Raw genomic sequence first — 19,999 nt, forward strand, 5'->3', positions numbered from 1 at the left:
TCTCTTCCTTTCTGCTGGGCACGCAGTGACATGCATCCACTGTGGACCTGGGAATCATCTGAAATCAGGGCCTGCCTCTGTTCTAATTCTACAGGGAACTACCCCCTGCTCTGTCTTCTGAGTTGGTCTTTATTTTCCCACATGCTAGTCTACCTTTTATAGTTTGATTCTCAAGGGTAATTATGTTTACTGTGTCATTTGGAAATATACTTCTGGGCATTCTCTTGTTAGGATCATCAACCGACATGCGTGTGCTTTTCTCTCCTTTTCCTCGTGTCCAGTTGGCGTACTTTTGCTTTCAATGGCAAAGGTAATTGTAGAAAAATTGGGACTTACACCAAAGCACAGACACACAAAGAAAATAAATTCTCCTGGAAGCACAGTACCTGGTGATAATTACTATTAACTTTTTGATATATACCATTGTGAGGTGTTTTTTTTTCCTGTATGCAGTGTCTTAATATTTAAGAAGTCAGTGAAACAAAATTGAGATCATACATGATCATATTATTTTGCAATATGCTTTCTTTTTCTTCAAAGTTTATTAATATAGAGACTTCCTTGATGGTTCAGTGCTTAAGACTCTGCTTCCACTGTAGCAAAGTCTTAAGTAGGAGGCATGGGTTCAATCCCTGGCCAGGGAACTAAGATCCTCATGCTGAGCAGCATGGCTATAAAAAAAAAGAAACATTAGAATGTGTTAATATATTTTTATTTTAATTGTGATAAAAAACACATAACATAAAACTCATCTTCTTAACCATTTAAAAATGTATAGTTGAGTGTTATTAATTTCGTTCACGTGATTCTGTAGCTATCACCTCCATCCATCTCCAGAGCTTTTTCATCTTGCCAGACTTGAACTCTGTCCCCATTAAACAGCAACTTCCTTGCTTCCCTCAACCTCACCATTCTGCTCTCTGTCTCTTTGAATCTAGATATTGCCTATAAGTGGAATCATGCGCTTCTGTGGCTTTCTTCTTTCACTCAGCATAATGTCCTTAAGGCTCATTCACGTGGCATGTATCAGAATCACCTTTTTTCTCTTTTTAAAAAATGTATTTTATTTTATCTTGGTCAAGCTGTGTGACTTGCAGGATCTTAGCTCCCCAGCCAAGGACTGAACCTGTGCCCTCAGCAGGGAAAGCACAGAGTCCTAACCACTGGACCACCAGGTATTTCCCGGGAATCACCTTTTTAATGTTGAATAATATTCCATTGTATGGATACACCACACTTTGTTGATCCATCCATCCATTAAAGGACACTTGAATTGCTACTTTCTTTCCTACAGTGAACAATGCTGTTGTGAACATGGGTGTGCAAATATCTCTTCAAGTCTATGCTTTCAGTTCTTTTGGAAATATATTCAGAAGTAGAATAGCTGGATCATGTGGTAAATCTCTTAATTTTTTGAGGAACTACCGTACTGTTTTCTGTCATTGCAGTTCCATAAGATATATCAACATAACTTTAATTGTTCTTCAGAAGTCAGTTTTTGATGTCTGTCTGGTAGTCGTCTGTCAGATGACTGTGTGAAAATTTAGGGTTAAACACGTGAGTAATTTTCAGTGGTCACAGATAATTTTCACAGTCACAGATAATGCTGTGATGGTGCTCTTACAAGTTTACAGATTTTTGTACCAGTTTGTTAAATTACTGAACACTGACTTGCTGGGTTTAAACATTTTTCAAGGCTTTGGACACATATTGCAGGATTACTCTCCAGAGAAGTTCTCCCCATTTATCCTGCCATCAGTTTTTGCCGATGTGGCTGGTTTCTATTGTACTTTGGCATTTATTAGATTTGTTTGTAAGAAGAAAAAATATGTGTGTGTGTGTGTTTGGTAATTAACATTATGCCAGATTTGCTTCATCTGTTTATTTTTGGCTGCAGTATTTTATTATTTGTTTATTTTATTATTATTACTTCATTTCGTATGTATTTCGTTTTTGGCTGTGCCTGCTCTTTGTGGCTGTGGGGGGCTCTAGCTGCCATGAGCGGTGGCTCCTGTCTGGCTGCAGCGTGTGGGCTTCCCATGGCAGTGGCTTGGGTAGTTGTGGAACATGGATTTAGTTGCTCCTTGGCACGTGGGATCTTCCTGGACCAGGGATTGAACCGATGTCCCCTCCCTTACAAGGTGGAATCTTAAACACTGGACCACCAAATTAGCCTTGGCTTCAGTATTTTAAAGTAAATTACAGATGTTTCAAGCTTTTATCCTAGATTCTTCAGCATGCATCTCATTAAAAAAGGACTTTTTTATTTTAAACACAGTTACTTTTTTTCTTTTTACAAAAGTACTATTGTCACATCTGGCAATATTTACATGAATTCCTCATTTTCAACTAATACCCAGTTCATATTTGATTTCACCATTTATCTCAAGGTATTGTTTTACAGTTGGTTTCCCTGAACCTGGGTTTGGGCAAGGTCCCCTCCCTCCTTTTGGCTGTTATGTTTTCGAAGTCCCTCTCCTCCACTCCACTTTTTTTAAGGCTATGATTTACTCCAGGAGACAGAATGTTTTTTAAAAGTGTGTTTGTTGCCTTATTAATGTCCTTTGCTCAGTTTTGAACTGAAATTTACTTATACTGTATTTATATTATTTATACTGCATTTTAAATTTATTTATACTGCATTTTTCTCTCTTGATTTTGAAAGAGCTCTTTATATATTAAGGTTGTTATTCTTTGTCTTATAATTTTTGTTTTCCCAGTTTTTCATTTGCATTTTAATTTTGCAATCATTTAAAAAATTTTTTTCCATACCGGTGTTTTAAATTTTGTAGTCAAATCTTTCACCTTTTAGGTTTTCAGCCTTTTCTTTTATGATTTGAAAGGCTTTCCCTCATTCTGAGAACAGGTAAATGATCATTTTCCTCTAGTTTACTGTGATTTTGTTTTTTTTAACTTAATTCTCCATCCAAATGAATTTATTTTTGTGTTCACTGTGAGTAGGGATATCATTTATTTTTTATTCTATTTTTTAAAAAACTGGAATGTAATTGCTTTACAATGTGTGTTAGTTTCTGCTGTACAACAACATGAATCAGCCACTTGTGTACATATACCCCCTCCCTCTTGATAAGGATCTAATTTAATTTTTCCGAATATTTAACTGATTACTTTAGCACTGCTTATTGAATCTATATCCCCAGTGACTTGAGTTGCTACCTTAAGCATATATTAAAAACATATGTATATCTGGGCCTGTATGGGGACTTTATATTTCATTTGTTGTTTAGTTTCTAAAATCTCTGTTTATGTATTTGCTCTGATCTTAGTGGCAGTGCCTGGAATCTTTTAGTTGTGGCGTGTGGGATCTAGTTCCCTGACCAGAGATCAAACCCTGCATCGGGAGCTTGGAGTCTTGGCCCCTGGACCACCAGGGAAGTCCTTGTTTGTTTTTTTAACTGGCCTTTTAAAATCACTTTGTCTTAGCTATTATAACTGACAGTTCAAGTTTCTCTTCTTTTCAAAATCTTCCTGTTTTTTTCTTTGCATGGATAATACCGTCACATGAACTTCATTTTATTGGGTTCTCCCCTCTTTCTATTCTCCTACCCCAAATCCCTTGAGATTTTGTTGGAATCCTGTCATGTGTAAAGTTTCCTTTATGGAGAATTTTCATACTAATTCTTCCTACATAGGAACATGGAATGTCTTTAAATTCACTCAGGTCATTTTGAAGTTATCTTCAGATAGATTCTTTTAATTTTTGAAGAAGCTTTGATATTATTTTCAGTGGGATAATTTCCTATTATGTTTTTTGACTTAATGTTTGTTATTGGTATATGGCTATTAGTGTCAGTTGCTGACTTCTCAGTATAGATTTTCAAGTTTCTTTTGGTAGACTTTTTTTTTTTTTAAATGTGGGCCATTTAAAAAGTCTTTATTGAGTTTGTTACGATATTGCTTCTGTTTTTCTGTGTTTTGGTTTTTTGGGCCACGAAGCACAGGATATCTTAGCTCCCTGACCAGGGATCAACCCACACCCACTGCATGGGAAGGCAAAGTCTTAACCACTGGGCCATGAGGGAAGTCCTTTGGTAGATGTTTATATGGTTTCTAAGATCAATAATTTTGCTCCTCTTAGGAGTTAATTATACTTCTTTTTCTTATCAGTTGCTTTGCATACAATTTCCTGTTTTAGTGGCGATGGAATAGGTATCCTTTCCTGTTTAATAACCAAGCTTATATTATAGTGACTTCTTCAGGTATGAGGTTGAGGATTAGGTGGTAACCTGTCTTCTTGATTTATTAATCATTGTTGTCTTTTAAAAAATATCTAGATGGGGTTTGAATTTTTAGCAAATAGTTTTTAAGCGGCCATTAGGATAATTACATGATTTTTCTCCTTTTGATGTATTATGTTAATTTCCATGTAGTAACAACCTTAGAATTTCTAGAATATACCTAATTGCTTCTGGTAGATTATTCCTTGAAAATTTTCTTAGAGTTGCTTGTTCATATTTTATTTGGGAGTTTTCCATCTATATTCATGAGTGACATTTGTTTGTAGTTTTGTACTATTTTTGTCAACTTTGGAATTGAGGCTAGGCTAATTTTATAAAGTAAATTAAAGTGCTTTCCAACTTTGGGAATAGACTCTATAACATGGGAATTATCTGTTCCATGAGTGCAGGAAAGAGCTTACCCATAAAACCAACTAGGTCTGGCAGCTTTCTCTGAAATAATTCTTTGATGACTTTTTCAGTCTTTTCCCCCCATAATGATTGGTTTGTTCAGCTTGTCTGATTTATCTTGTGTCAGTTTTGTTAATTCATATTTTCTGAGAAAACCATTTCATGAGATATTCAAATTATTAATATAAAGATTTTAGCATTCTCATTTTTAAAAATGTTTTTAATTTTTCTCACTTAAAAATGTTGATATTTGTGTGAAAATGAAAGTCGCTCAGTTGTGTCTGACTCTTTGTGACCCCATGTGGACTATACAGTCCATGGAATTCTCTAGGCCAGAATACTGGACTGGTTCTCCAGGGGATCTTCCCAACCCAGGGATCGAACCCAGGTCTCCCGCATTGCAGGTTGATTCTTTACCATCTGAGTCACAAAGGAAGCCCAGGAATACTGGAGTGGGTAGCCTATCCCTTCTCCAGGGGGTCTTCCTGACCCAGGAATTGAATCAGGATCTCCTGCATTGCAGGCGGATTCTTTACCAACTGAGCTATGATATTTGTCTATTTTTTACCAGTTTTTTTCTCTTGCCTGGCATAAACATTTTTGTTTTAATTTTTGGCTTTTGATTTTTTTCTTCACAGGACAGCTAATGTATTTGGACTTATCAATTATATTGTATTTTCTAATGTTAATTTCCATTTTTAATGTTAACTTTTTCTACCCTTTGCTCTAGATTTGCCTTATTTATTCAGTCAATCGTTTATAGCTGTTTGAGTTGAAAGCTTAGTGACTTTACTTTTGTCCTGTCTTATTTAATAATGAAAACATTCTTGCTTTACTCGTGCTTTTGGTTTTCTTTTCCCCTTGGTATTCAAGTTGTTTTTTTCTTTTAAAAGCGCACACATCTTAAGCGAGACAGCTCAGTGAGTATTTACGTATGTCCACATCTGTGTAATGACCCCTCAGATCAAGAGAGAGAACCTTCCTAGGACTCCAGGAGTCTCCACATGTCTCTTCCTTGCCCTGCCCTGAGATAACCACTATTCTGAATTTTATCATTATTGATTCGTTTTGCCTTTTCTTGAATTTTGGTATCACTGAAATCAGCTAGTGTGTTGTCTTGTGCCTGGCTCTTCATTATATCTGTGAAATGCATCTGTGCTTTTGTGTGAAATGAGAGGTGTTTTTTTCTTTACTTGGGTGTGGTATCCTACTGTATGAATATGCTACAGTTTATTTGTCTTGTCTCCTGTTGGTAGACATTTGGGTTACTTCCAGGCTTTAGCCGTCATGAGCAATACTGCTGTGAACATTCTTTTTTCTTTTTCCATTTCATTTATTTATTTGGCTGCACATGGTCTTAGTTGTAGCACGAGGACTCTTCAGTCTTCGCTGTGGCATGTGGGACCTAGTTCTCTGACCAGGAACCGAACCCCAGCCCGCTGCATTGGGAGTGTGGAGTCTTAGCCACTGGACCACCGGGGAAGTCCGCTGCTGTGGACATTCTTACACATGTGTTTTGGAGGACACAGGCACACACTTCTGTTAAATCTGTCTACCTGTCTGTCTCTACCTTGTGGACTTGGTTCATTGGGTGGGCGTATGTTTAGCTTTAGTGGAGACTATTTGCTGGTGAACTGTTTGCCATCCCCTGTGTTTTGCCGGTTCTGCTCCTTTTTTTGTAATTGCTATTGTGACTTTCTGTTTGAGCCCAGAGCGATTCAGGAGGGTGTTTCTGTGGCTCCCAGGAGCTGTGTTGCTTATGGCAGTGGCTACAGCTCCCGCAGCTCTTGCTGACACCAGCCTCAGCACTTTGAGCGTGCGGCTGGGTTGAGTTGTGAGGCACATCAGATCCGAATCTGATGGAAAAATTTGGGCACTGGGCTGCTTTTTCTTAGAAAAACAAACCTAACCTGGCAATGGCATAGCTGATAACAGATAATACTCATAATGCCTTCTGTGCAGAGCAAGGCTGCTTCTGGTGATTGTAAATCTGTTGTGTAGAGAGAAGTGGTTAAGAATGTGTAGACTCTGGAGTCAAACTCCCTGGGCTTGACTCCTGATTCCCCCAGCTTTGTACATCAGACAGTCACTTCACTTCTCCATGCTTCTGTTTCCTTGTCTGTAAAATATTGTTTTGAGGTTCAGTGAGCTAACAACAGTACCCGACACAGGTTGGTGTACTACATTCGTAGTAGCAATGGTAGTTATTAATATTATTCTGTCTCCTCTGATACTTTCCTTCCCAAAGATTAGAAAGTTCACATTCCAAAGATGGACAGGCAGAGACCCAGTTTGCTGATATGAGACTTCCTTGCCTAAATGGGAGGCAGCCCTCAGGTTGTTCCAAGAGAGAATGTAAAGACTGGACAAATGCAGTCTTTGCAAGTGTGAATGCTGAAGGAACACAGGACGTCTCAGCAGTGTGGTCTTGGCATGTGTTCTCCTCTGGGAGCTGCTGGGCCAGAAGTGCTTCCAGAGTGGCATCTAAGGTTTTGTAGGGAAGTGGCTCCCAGTAGGTGAGGTAACCCTCCTCTCACTGTGGCTGGGTCTTCCTGGAACCACTTTTCCTGGGAAAGGGCATGAGGGTGGTGCTTGCCTCACCTGGTATTTTTCTGTTCCATGGGACATAATTCATCCTTTCATTCTCTCCCTTGTTTTCCCCTGGGTGGACTTGGAGGTAGACTGGGAGACCCAGCTCATGTTTCCTGCGTCCCTGCTGGCCAGCAGTGCTACAGTGGAGGGTTTTACTCAGGTCCGGCAGTTACGTAATGGTCAGCCTTGGCCAACTCAGCAGAGACGTTGACCTGGCTGTGGTCGCGCATAGAGGACTTGACCAAAAGTCCTGGTCTGGCTCTTAAGGATGGTTCTAGTCATCTCTGTGCGGAAGCCAGCTTTTGAGGTTGAATATTGATTTTTAAAACCCTTTTTGTTTGGGGTATTTTCAAACATAATCCCAACCTGCCCAACTTCAGTGACCATCGGCATGTGTTTCATCTGTACCCGCCCACTGGGTGATCTTCATTTCTTTCTAGCTTGGTAGCAGGTAGAATCTGAGACCCCCTTTTCTCTTGTAGCTCACCTCTCTGTCACCTGGCCTCATCAACATTGCAGAACTTGGCACTACCAGATTGTCCCACTTTCAAGGAGGGAAAATGGCTTGAAGTAGATTAAAAAAAACAAGCAAACAAACAAAAAACAGCCAAATTTCTTTATTTTACAGTAATTTCAAATTCAGAGAAGTGTTATAAGACTTGGACAAAGGATTTCCTAGACTCTTCGTCCATGTGCTAATATTTTGATGCGTTTGCCTTAAACATCATCTGTATATGTGTATCTACGTGTGTAGTGATTTGTTGAATCATTTCAAATTATAAACCTTATATTTTTTTATACCTGAATATCTAAGTGTGTGTTTTCTAAGAGGGGCTTCCCTGGTTGCTCAGCTGATAAAGAATCCACCTGCAGTGCAGGAGACCCCGGTTTGATTTCTGGGTTGGGAAGACCCCCTGGAGAAAGGGGTAGGCTACCCACTCCAGTATTCTTGGGCTTCCCTGGTGGCTCAGCTGGTAAAGAATCTGCCTGCAGTGCAGGAGACTCGGGTTTGATCCCTGGGTTGGGAAGATCCCCTGGAGGAAATTAACCAAATCAAGAAATCTGACATTTTTACAATATTGTTATATAATTCATGTTTTCCAATTGTTGCAAAGATGGACTTCAAGTGATTTCTTCCCCTGTCCCCCACCCCATCCAGGATCCCATGCAAGATTATGCATTGGATTTGGTTGTCCTTAAATCTGGGGTCAGTTCCTCAGCCTGTTTTTGTCTTTGAGAGCAGCGTCCTTTTTGAAGAGTTCAGGCCGTCTTTTTGTGGACTCCCCTCAGTTTGGGCTCAGAGCACACATTTTTGGCGGGAACACTAGAAATGATGCTGCGTTCTGTTATTGTGTCAGACCAGAGGGCACCCCACTCAGCTTGTTTGATTACTGATGACGTGAACTTTGTCTATCAGGCTAAGGTGGGGTGTGCTAGGTTCTCTACTGTAAAATGACTATTTTCTCTTTATTTATTTAAATCAAAAAAATTTATTTTTGGCTGTGTTGGGTCTTTGTTGCTGTGCACAGGCTTTTCTAGTTGCAGAGAGCGAGGGCTACTTTCTAGTTGTGGCACTCCGGCTTCTCATTGCGGTGGCTTCTCTTGTTGTGAAACACAAGCTCTCGAGTGTGTGGGTTTCAGTAGTTGTGGTACATGGGCTTCGTTGCCCTGCGCATGTGAAATCATCCCGGACCAGGGATGCAACTTGCGTCCCTCGCTTTGGCAGGTGGATTCTTTACCACTGGACCACCAGGGAAGCCCTGTTTTTCTCTTTATAACTGAAAAGTTATTTCTGGAGAGATACAGTACTTTGACACCATGTAAATATGGGTTCCTCATGGCGCCTTCAGAGAAGGCAATGGCACCCCACTCCAGTACTCTTGCCTGGAAAATCCCATGGATGGAGGAGCCTGGTAGGCTGCAGTCCAGGGGATCGCTAAGAGTCGGACGTGACTAAGCGACTTCACTTTCACTTTTCACTTTGATGCACTGGAGAAGGAAATGGCAACCCACTCCAGTGTTCTTGCCTGGAGAATCCCAGGAACAGGGGGAGCCTGGTGGGCTGCCGTCTATGGGGTCGCACAGAGTCGGACACGACTGAAGCGACTTAGCAGCAGCAGCAGCATGGTGCCTTCACCTACTAGTTTTTGCATTCGTGAACGATTTTTGTCTGAATCAGTTAATACTGTGATGGTTGCAGAGCTTTTTTTTTTTCCAATTTAGTCATTCCTTCTACGTTTAGTATTTGGTATACTGCTGTAAGGAAGAGCTTTTCCTTTTCCTTTATGTAGGTATGTACTATCAGTCTCATGGATTATTATGTAGGTATGTATTATTATCTCATGGATTCTTCTTTTATTCACGTGTTGTAATTTATTATTTCAGTGCTCAAGTTATCCTTGGTTTGGCAGTGGGTAGCTCTTTAAGCTCGCTTCTGTATCCTTTTGATAAGTCCCCATCATAGTTTTTTTCCAAACATCATCTAATATACATAGAATTTACTGTGTGATAAAAGTGGCATTTAAAATCAGTAAAGGACTTCCCTGGCAGTCCAGTGGTTAGAGACTACATGCTTCTACTGCAGGGGGTGCAGGTTCTGTCCCTGGTGGGGAAACTAAGCTCCCACATGCCACGTGACACAGCCAAAAATAAAGAAATAAAATCAGTGAAGAAAGGCGAACAAATGGCATTGGGACCTTCAGTTAGCCCAGTGGTTTCAAAGTGTGGTCTCCAGAGCACCTGGAAACGTATTAGAAATGTAAATTCTCAGGCTTTATCCCAGTCCTACAGAATCAGAAACTCTGCAGGCAAGGCCCAGTGATCTGTCTGTGTTTTAACAAACGTTCCAGAGGATTCTGAGGCCTGCTCAAGTCTGAGAACCGCTGAGGTACCACATGGGAAGAAGTGCAGTTAGATACCTTCCTTATGTAACACTTGTGATGGTTTTCTTTATTTAGTTTCTAAGATGTTTCACTGTTTTACCAATCTGGAGTTTACTTTGATGTATGGTGTAGGCTGAGGATCTGGTCGTACTTTTCCCTCCTGGGTTTTACGCAGTGGTAAACTCTTTTCACCGGAGGGAGTGTCAGTCTCAGGGGGACCTCTCTCTTCTTTCTGCTTATTTGTTTGGCTGCCTCAGGTCTTCATTGCATCATGTGGGATCTTTTGTTGCAGGGCACGGGCTCTCTAGTTGTGGCGCATGGGCTTAGTTGCCCTGTGGCACGTGGGATCTTAGTTTCCCCACCAGGGATCAAAATCCATGTCTCTTGCATTCCAAAGCAGAGTCTAAACCAGTGGACCACCAGGGAAATCCCTGGACATAATTCGTCTCACGGCTCTTTTTCTTCAAAATGTTCTTGGCTTTTGAGCCTTCAGTTTTCCTGAAAGACTTTATGCACACACACGCACACGCACGTGCAGACACACACGTATTTCTGTGCCCGTATATTGGATTGGCCAGAAGGTTCTTTCAGGTTTCACTGTAACGTCTTATGGAAAAACCCAAATAAACTTTTTGGCCAACCCAGTATTCTACATGATGAATTCATGCTGCAATTGGTAATTCAGCCTCACAGGGTTCTTTCTAACTTTCCTCCTTTCCGTAGAGAACCCTGGCTCTCACCATCATCCATATATTTACTCACTTCCTCAGTTCTATATACATAGGAGGTGGTTTGAGAATTGTTGAACCCAGACCTCTGTGACAAATGAAGTGCCTGCGAAAATCTCCTTGCTTAGCTCTTCCTTTTCAATATGTGTCTGTTTTCTTTCCCCATGTGTGTCTCCCAGTTTAAAAAAAAAAAAAATGAGAGAGAGAAAAAGCAAACAGCTTCCTATTTATTTAAAAATCTTTTAAGCAGAGGGCCGTTACTGCACTTTATGTTCCGAGAACAGACAGACCAGTCACACGGGCTGCACTGCCTCCCTCCCTCTGCTGTGAGGATAAAGTGTTCTGGTGGGTGGGCATCTCAAGGAGGCAGGCCTGACAGACAGTGCTTGCATTTGTTTTAAAGTAAACACACTGTTTTTCCAGTTTTTCAACTGAAAGATAAATAAAATCACTGATCTTTGGAACCTGAGTCAGAGAAGAGAGAAAATTTTTAAAAATTGCTCCTCAGTTAAAAACAGTTCTAAATCTGAGAAATTATTCGCAACTTCTTCAGGTGAGGAGCAGGCGGGCAAAAGACAAAAGTGAAAGGAAGGGTGTGACAGTCCTGTAAACCGGTAGGGAGCTGTTAGTTAGAACATAGCTACAAACTCCAGTGTCTTGATTAGGCCTGATGGGAGAAATGGCCAAACCAGTCCTGGCCTAGCCAAGGAGTTGCTTTTATGAACCTGGCAAACCACTAAGGCCTAGTTATTTCAGTCTTATGGAATGCTCACAGAAGACTTCTCAGAAATTCAGCCTTGCTCCCCAAATTGAAAACATTATAATCGTCCCTTGGTGTCTGTGGGACCCCCTCCCCCTAATACCACAGTCTGCAGATGCTCAAATCTCTTCTATAAAATAGCATAGTATTTGCATATAACCTGTGCATGTACCCCCATATACTTTAAATCATGTCTCGATTACTTATAACACCTAATACAACCTAAAGAAAGAGAAAATGAAGTCGTTCAGTTGTGTCCGACTCTTTGCGACCTCATGGACTGTAGCCTACCAGGCTCCTCCATCCATGGAATTTTCTAGGCAAGAGTATTGGAGTAGGTTGCCATTTGCTTCTCCAGGGGATCTTCCCGACACAGCGATCGAACCCAGGTCTTCCACATTGCAGGCAGATGCTTTACCGTCTGAACCACCAGGGAAGCTCTAATACAACCTAAGTGCTTTGTAAACAGTTGCTGGAGCACAGCAAGTTCAAGGTTAACTTCTGGGAACCTTCTGAAATTTCTTTTCCCTGAATATTTATTAAACAATTAATTATTTATTTAATCTGGCTGTGCTGGATCTTAGTTGCAGCTTGCAGGATCTTCGATCTTCGTTGTGGCATGTGAACTCTTAGTTACTACATGTGGGATCTAGTTCCCTGCCCAGGGATCGGACCCGGGCCCCTTGCATTGGGAGTGCAGAGTCTTAGCCAGTGGACCACCAAGGAAGTCCTTCCCTGAATATTTTTTATCCACACTTGGTTGTATGTGCAAATGGGGGACTTTTTTTTCATGCTTATTGAAAAAAAAAAAAAAAGACAAAAACTTTGTGAGTGCTAACTATGTACCAGGTATTGTTCTGAATTCTTAAGATTACATATACAACATACTATACTATGCTATTGCTATTGCTATTGCTAAGTCACTTCAGTCGTGTCTGACTCTGTGCGACCCCATAGACGGCAGCCCACCAGGCTCCCCTGTCCCTGGGATTCTCCAGGCAAGAGCACTGGAGTGGGTTGCCATTTCCTTTTCCAGTGCATGAAAGCGAAAGGTGAAAATGAAGTCACTCAGTCATGTCCGACTTAGCAACCCCATGGACTACAGCCTACCAGGCTCCTCCATCCATGGGATTTTCCAGGCAAGAGTACTGGAGTGGGGTGCCATTGCCTTCTCCGATACTATGCTATAGTATAATATAATATAATATATATAAATTTATAATATTTTATATATATATATATATGTATAAATAAAACTCTTTCCTGGAAAATCCCATGGTTGGAGGATCCATTTAATCCTCCTGTATACCTATCAGGTAGGTTGTACTGCCATCCCCTCAGATGATAGGTAGATATAGGCAGGTATTATGTAGCTTGCCCAAGATCACATAGGAGGTGGTGGCAGAGCTGGGATTTAACCTAGGTCTTTTGGTCTCTGAGTCTTTGTCTGCAACCTCTGTTAATTACAGCCTTCCAAAAAAAGTGAAAATGTCAGTCTCTCAGTCGTGTCCAACTCTTTGTGACCCATGGACTATAGCCTGCAAGGCTCCTCTGTCCATGGAATACTCCAGGCAAGAATACCAGAGTGGGTTGCCATTTCCTTCTCCAGGGGATCTTGACCGAGCCAGGGATCAAACCTGGGTCTCCTGCATTGCAGGCAGATTCTTTACCGTCTGAGCCACAACGGAAGCCTTCCAAAGAAGGAGAAGGTAAAAATCACTGGAAATTTTATTTTTTCCCTACAAAGCTTCAAATCATACTCTGTTATTATGAACTCCAATGGATGTTTGTGTTTTTTAGACTTTTTTTTAATAGCCAGTTAACAAATAGTGTTGTGATAATTTCAGGGGAACAGTGAAGGGACTCTGCCATACACGTACATATATCCATTCTCCCCCAACTCTCCTCCCATCCAGGCTGCCACATAATATTGAGCAGAGTTCCATGTGCTATACAGTAGATTCTTATTGGTTATCTATTTTAAATATAGTAGTGTGTACATGTCCATCTCAAACTCTCTTAACTGTCCCTTCCCCAGATCCTTCCCCCTAGCAACTATAAGTTCATTCTCAAAGTCTGTGAGTTTCTTTCTGTTTTGTAAGTAAGTTTGTTTGTATCATTTTATTTTTTTAAAATTTATTTTAATTGGAGGCTAATTACTTTACAATATTGTAGTGGTTTGTGCCACACATTGACATGAATCAGCCATGGGTGTACATATGTTCCCCATCCTGAATCCCCCTCCCACCTCTCTCCCCATCCCATCCCTCAGGGTCATCCAGTGCACCAGCCCTGAGCACCCTGTCTCATGCATTGAACCTGTTCTGGCGATCTGTTTCACATACGATAATATACATGTTTCAATGCTATTCTCTCAAATCATCTCACCCTCGCCTTCTCCCACAGAGTCCAAAAGACTGTTCTATACTTCTGTGTCTCTTTTGCTGTCTCACATATAGGGTCATCGTTACCATCTTTCTAAATTCCATATATATGTGTTAGTATACTGTATTGGTGTTTTTCTTTCTGGCTTACTTCACTCTGTATAATAGGCTGCAGTTTCATCCACCTCATTAGAACTTTTTCAAATGGCTGAGTAATATTTCGTTGTGTATATGTACCACAGCTTTCTTATCCATTCGTGTGCTGATGGACACCTAGGTTGCTTCCATGTCCTGGCTATTATATACAGGGCTGGGATGAACATTGGGGTACACATGTCTCTTTCAGTTCTGGTTTCCTTGGTGTGTATGCCCAGCAGTGGGATTGCTGGTTCGTATGTCAGTTCTATTTCAGTTTTTTAAGGACTCTCCACACTGTTCTCCACAGTGGCTGTACTAGTTTGCATTCCCACCAACAGTGTAAGAGGGTTCCCTTTTCTCCACACCCTCTCCAGCATTTATTGTTTGTAGACTTTTTGATAGCAGCCATTTTGACCAGCGTGTGATGGTACTCACTGTGGTTTTGATTTGCATTTCTCTGATAATGAGTGATGTTGAGCATCTTTTCATGTGTTTGTTAGCCATCTGTATGTCTTCTTTGGAGTATCATTTTAAAGATAATTTTTTAGAGCAATTTTAGGTTCACAGCAAAATTGACAGGGTACATGGACATTTTTTTATTCAGAGCTAACCTGGTTAATATTTTGTTGTATATCCACTCAGCTTTTTTGGGTATGTCAATCATGTACGTATGTATGTATGTATGTATGTATGTATGTATGTATGTATGTGTGTGTGTGTGTGTGTATGTGTGAATATATAACTTTTTTCCCAAACTGGGAACTGACTATACATATTGCTTGTAACTTGCTTTTTTCCACCCAGTTTTTCTACTTCAGTGAAACTAGACCCTTTTAATGGCTCCAATAGCATTTTTTTGCTATGAATGTACCATAGTTTAACAGACCTTTTCTTGTTGACCGTTTCTCCTTTACTGCTATAAGCACGACTTTTCAGTAAGTTCCTGTAAAGATACCTTTGTTTTCGTGTCATTTTTCTTAGGGTAGTAAATTCCTAGGCATTCACTGCTGGGTCGGAAGGCAGGCGAGTTGCAGGTTTCATGATACCCACGGCCTGGGTCTGCCCACTGTGTGCGCACGTGTGCTTGTTTCCCTTACCCCTAGTGGCGGTGGGCATTGCCAGTCTTTTAACCTCTGCCAGTCTGTTTGGCTACAACAAGTGGTTTCTCTTTGTTATTTTAATTTGTGTCTCTTTTCTTTTCTCCTCTCATTTCCTTCTTGAGGCACTCTCAGGCAGGCTTTTACTCTCGCTGCCCTGCTGCAAATATGGTACCAAGTCTGCGGTCGCCTCCGTGTGGCTCAGTTCTCATTTCTTGAGTTGGAATCCATCGCTTCTCCCTGACCTACTCTTCTCACTTGGTTTTCAGGACACCGTGTCTGGATGGTGTTCTGTCTCTCTCTCCGGTAACTCTTTTCCAGTCTCCTTGGCTAGTTTCTTTCTCTCCAGTCTGAAAACATTGGGATACTCCAAGTGACCTCGTTTTACATCTGCCTGTTAATTTGTACCTCTTCCTTTCACGGTCTTATCTGGCCTCATGACTGTAAATTTGGTCTGCACACCTATGACTGGTACCCTTTGCCTTTCCTTGGGCAGCCCTGTGTTTCCAGCTGTCTAATCAGTGTCCTCAAATTAACGTGGTAAAAGCTGAGCTACCTGCTTTCCTGGACTTCCCAGGTGGCTCAGTGGTAAAGAATCCACCTGCCAATGTAGGAGACATGGGTTCAATCCCTGGGTCAGGAAGATATTCTGGAGGAGGAAATGGCAACTCATTCTAGTATTCTTGCCTGGAAAATCCCATGGACAGAGAATCCTGGCAGGCTAAAGTTCATGGGGTCACAAGAGCTGGACATGACTATCTGAGCACGCACATGCCATATAATATACATTTACTTATTTATCTGACTTATTGTCCTCTATACCTGGTATGTTAGCTCCACGAGGGCAGTCATTGTTTGTTTTTTATTGACTCTTTTTTTAAAAATCTTAGCAATTTCCTGATATAACATGTTTGTTTATTTCATTTTTGACCACACTTTGTGACTTGCAGAGCTTCCCCAGGGTACGAACCCACGTCTGCATTGGAAGCGTGGGGTCTTAACCACTGGAGCACCAGAGAAGTCTGGTTTTTGTTAACTCTTGTATATCCCCCAGCCCTGTGACTAAAGCGCAAAGAAGATACTAATACAATATAATACAATATCATGTAATTTGATAATATTTAGTATTAGTATATTATATATATAAAATAGGCACACTTAATTAGATTAGTGAGGATGAACATCTTTTTGTGTGCTTAGGTTTTGTGGCCTGTGTCGGGGCTGAAGCAGAGGTGGGGCCAGGGTGGCGCTGGGTGCCCTCTCTCAGGAGACATTGGTCAGAGTCCATCCCCAGCCTGCAAATGCAGAAGTCTTTGTTCCATTTTTGCCTCCTTCTGGTCGCAGTTACATCGGTGACTACTGTTTTCCTTGATTGGCACCAGCTGCCAGGCACTAGGATTTAAACCTGTCTGTAACAGTCTCTGAAAAGCTCCCTGTGCATTGCTTTCCATCATCGTGCACCTCAGGACAGATACGGCCGAGCCAGAACCTCAAGGAATTCCCGAAGAAGCCAGAAGCCACCCCCTCCCCCTCCTCCAGACCCCCCTTCCCCCCGCTGGCTTCTCAGAGTTACAGCCGGGCCCATCCGTGGTTTTGGTGTCTGTGGAGAGCTGGTCGAAAGAAAAGGTCCTTTTAGCCAGGAGTCTCAAAGAGTAAACACACAGGCCTCAGCAACGCATGTGAAAACAGACCCGTTCTCTGTGTCACTGGCTGAGAGGCTGCCTTGTGGAGCCTCACTTGAGAAAAGAAGAAAAGCTTTTTCTGTCAGGAAAGCCTTTCCCGCTGTATGTGGCTGCCCCAGTGTAGCCTGGGGTTTCAGGCCGCCTCCAGAGCGTTCTGTAAACTTATCGGCTTTGGAGGGCAGTCAGCCTCATGGGAATGTATATTTAAACAAAGAGTGATTCCACCCCTCAAAGCATGAATGTCTACCAAGGCAGTCCCCTTTTTTCTTTTTCTTGAGATATATTGAGAACTTTTGCATTTTAATCCATAGTATGTGGTCAGATAGTTTTCTCCTTTCTTCTTTTTTTTTCCTTCCTTAGACTTGGGAATTTGTCAGTTTTGGATCAGAGTTTTGTGGGACAGGGAAGTTTCCTTCTTCTTTTTATTTATTTATTTTTTGCCCATACTATGTGGAATGAAGGATCCTAGTTCCCCAGCCAGGGGTTGAACCCATGCCTTCTGCATTGGGAGACGCGGAGTCTTAACCGCTGGATCACCAGGGAAGTCCATCTTCTTTATTTGTCAGCGTTCGCACAGCAAGTCCCTTTAAGCACCAGCTTGGGTGCTGGAGATGCAGCAGTGAACTGAGGCAGACATCTTGGAATTTAGGATATAGAAAGGAGAGTGGATGGACTGGACAGGCAACCAGTGCAGACTGCTGCCATGGTGACAGATACAATGGAGGAAAAGTACAGGGTACCTAACCCAGCCTAGGGACAGGGGCTGTTGAGGACGGCTTCCCAGGGGAGGCGACACCAGAACTCTGGAAGAATGAGAAGTGATTGTCCAGGCCAACAGTAGAAAAGCATTCCAGGCTGAAGGAAGCTTTGAGGCAGGAACGAACTTGGTTCACCCAGGTCACACAGAGAACACCGGCTGGGCCTGGGCAGTGAGAGCTACTCATGATTATGGCCCAAAAAATGGCAGGAAGGGGGCACCTGAGCAGCACTGTCCATTAAAAATGAGAAGTGAGCCACATAACGTAACCTAAAGTTTTCTAGTAGCCACATTAAAGAGAGTAAAAACAGAAACAAGAGGGTCAAATCGGTTTTAATGATCTGCTTTCTTCAGTCCAGGAGAAGGAAATGGCAACCCACAGCAGTGTTCTTGCCTGGAGAATTCCATGAACATAGGAATCTGGTGACCTGCAGTCCATGGGGTTGCAAAGAGTCAGACACGACTGAGCAACTAACACTTTTCTTCAGTCCAGTATATCCCAAGTGTTACCATTTTTGATATATGTGGTGGTGTTTGATATATGATGTGTTGTTTATACCCTCAGCACCTCTCAGTCTGGACTGGCCACATTGCTAGCGCTCAGTGACCACATGTGGCTTATGGCCGTCACATTGGACGTTGCTCATGTCTAGAGGTTAAGTTACTCAAGGAAGATTTGGGAGACTTTTCTTCTAAACCAGGTTGCTAGTTTGTACTGTGCGTGCAGTTCTAGAAACTGCCGCCTGTCCTCTGAAGCCTGTCATACTGTGGTGCTGAGCTGTCTCCTAGAGGGGCCATGCTGTCTCTGATCGTTACAATCCGCTTCTGAATTGACTGCTGTTTCAGGCATGAAATGGTAGCCTTGCAGAGAACCTGGAATGGGTGATAGGAAAACAAGACTGTTGCCTGGATATGAGCTGTTTCCTTCTCCTCGCCAGAAAAAAAAGGAAAACCCCAACAAAACAGCCCTGAAACATTGCATCTGATGGTGCGGTCTCTGTCTCTGTCTTAGCATCTTTTCAGGAGGCCGCATAGCAGTGTCAGCTGTAGTCACCATGCTGTTCATCGCACCCGCAGTCTTTATTGATCTTACAACTAGAGGTAGTTACTTTTTGACTGGCTTCATCCGATTCCTCCTCTATGCTAATTAAAAAAAATTGTATTCACTTATTTGGCTTCTCCAGGTCTTAGCTGCAGCATGCAGGATCTTCAGTCTTTGTTGCGGCATGCAGACTATGTTACTGCCTGTGGGATCTAGTTCCCTAACTAGGGATCAAACCTGGGCCCCCTGCATTGGGAGGGTGGAGTCTTAGCCACTGGACCACCAAGAAGTTCTCACTCTGCTGATTTTTTTAAAAGCAGAACCTAAACCATGGAAGTTCTCTTCTAGCTGGGCTCCTACATTTTGCTGTTCAGATGCGGTTGAAAAGGAGGTTTGTTCATTGAAAACCAGTCTCTACTGTATTTAAAACACAAAGCCTAGATTCTGTGCAATGGAGAGGGATGATGTGGTTGCCCAGGTTCCCTGAAGGCGCAGAGAATGGATGAGCTGCTAAGACAGGCCTGGTCTAGGAATCCTAGGAATTAATGGGTGATGAGGACTTTGCCCAGCTTGGGGAAGAGGGCCTCTGGTGACAAGGCAGCCATAACTCATGTAAACTGCCAGTTTATTCTAAAGATGTACCTTTCCCAGATCTGTATTTATTCCCCCTAAATCACTTTAAAAATAGGCGATAGCTTGACAAACAGTGAGATTCACCAAGACAGATAAGGCATTTTTTCATTTTTTTTGTTTGTTTCCTGTGTTAAGAGGACACTCTGTTGATGCAAGGAGACTCCTTGTCTATAATGTACTTGTTAGATAGATGACTCTGATGAATAGCCGGTTCTGGAGTGTTTACACGGGTGTTTTTTTTTTTTTTCCACAAGTAGAGAAAAGCATTTGTAGCTGTAGGGGCTTGGACTTTAGAACACTGGGACCCTGCCCCTAAAAAAAAATGTTAATTAGCTATACCCCAGTACAAAATAAAGAGTTTAAAGCTACCAAAAAAAAAATTAGGGCAATCGTGATTGATGAATCTGTCATGAACCGAAATGAGGGTGTGTGTGCCTAACCTCTCCTCACAATTCTTGTGGCTGAAGGCGAGCTGTCCCTCTTCCTCCCATCTGAAGGGCAGACTCTCCGTCCATGCTTTGGAGCCCACCCTTTCCTGCCTTCTCAGGACTCCTATCTGACTCTGCTGCTGCGTCTCTGCCTGTTCTCTGTCTTCTTTGCAAGGTCATCTTCATCTGTTAGGCTATGACCTGAGTGTCCCACCGTTCCATCCTCT

At 42.0% G+C, this 19,999-nt stretch overlaps 1 protein-coding gene across 6 annotated transcripts in view; it reads left to right on the forward strand.

Moving 5' to 3' along the window:
• The window catches only part of WWP2 (WW domain containing E3 ubiquitin protein ligase 2), a 145,051-nt gene that overhangs the window by 28,968 nt on the left and 96,084 nt on the right, over nt 1-19,999 (forward strand). The window lies entirely within an intron of this gene.

The sequence above is a fragment of the Ovis aries genome, chromosome 14 (genome assembly GCF_016772045.2).
Source record: "Ovis aries strain OAR_USU_Benz2616 breed Rambouillet chromosome 14, ARS-UI_Ramb_v3.0, whole genome shotgun sequence".
Lineage (NCBI taxonomy): Eukaryota > Metazoa > Chordata > Mammalia > Artiodactyla > Bovidae > Ovis > Ovis aries.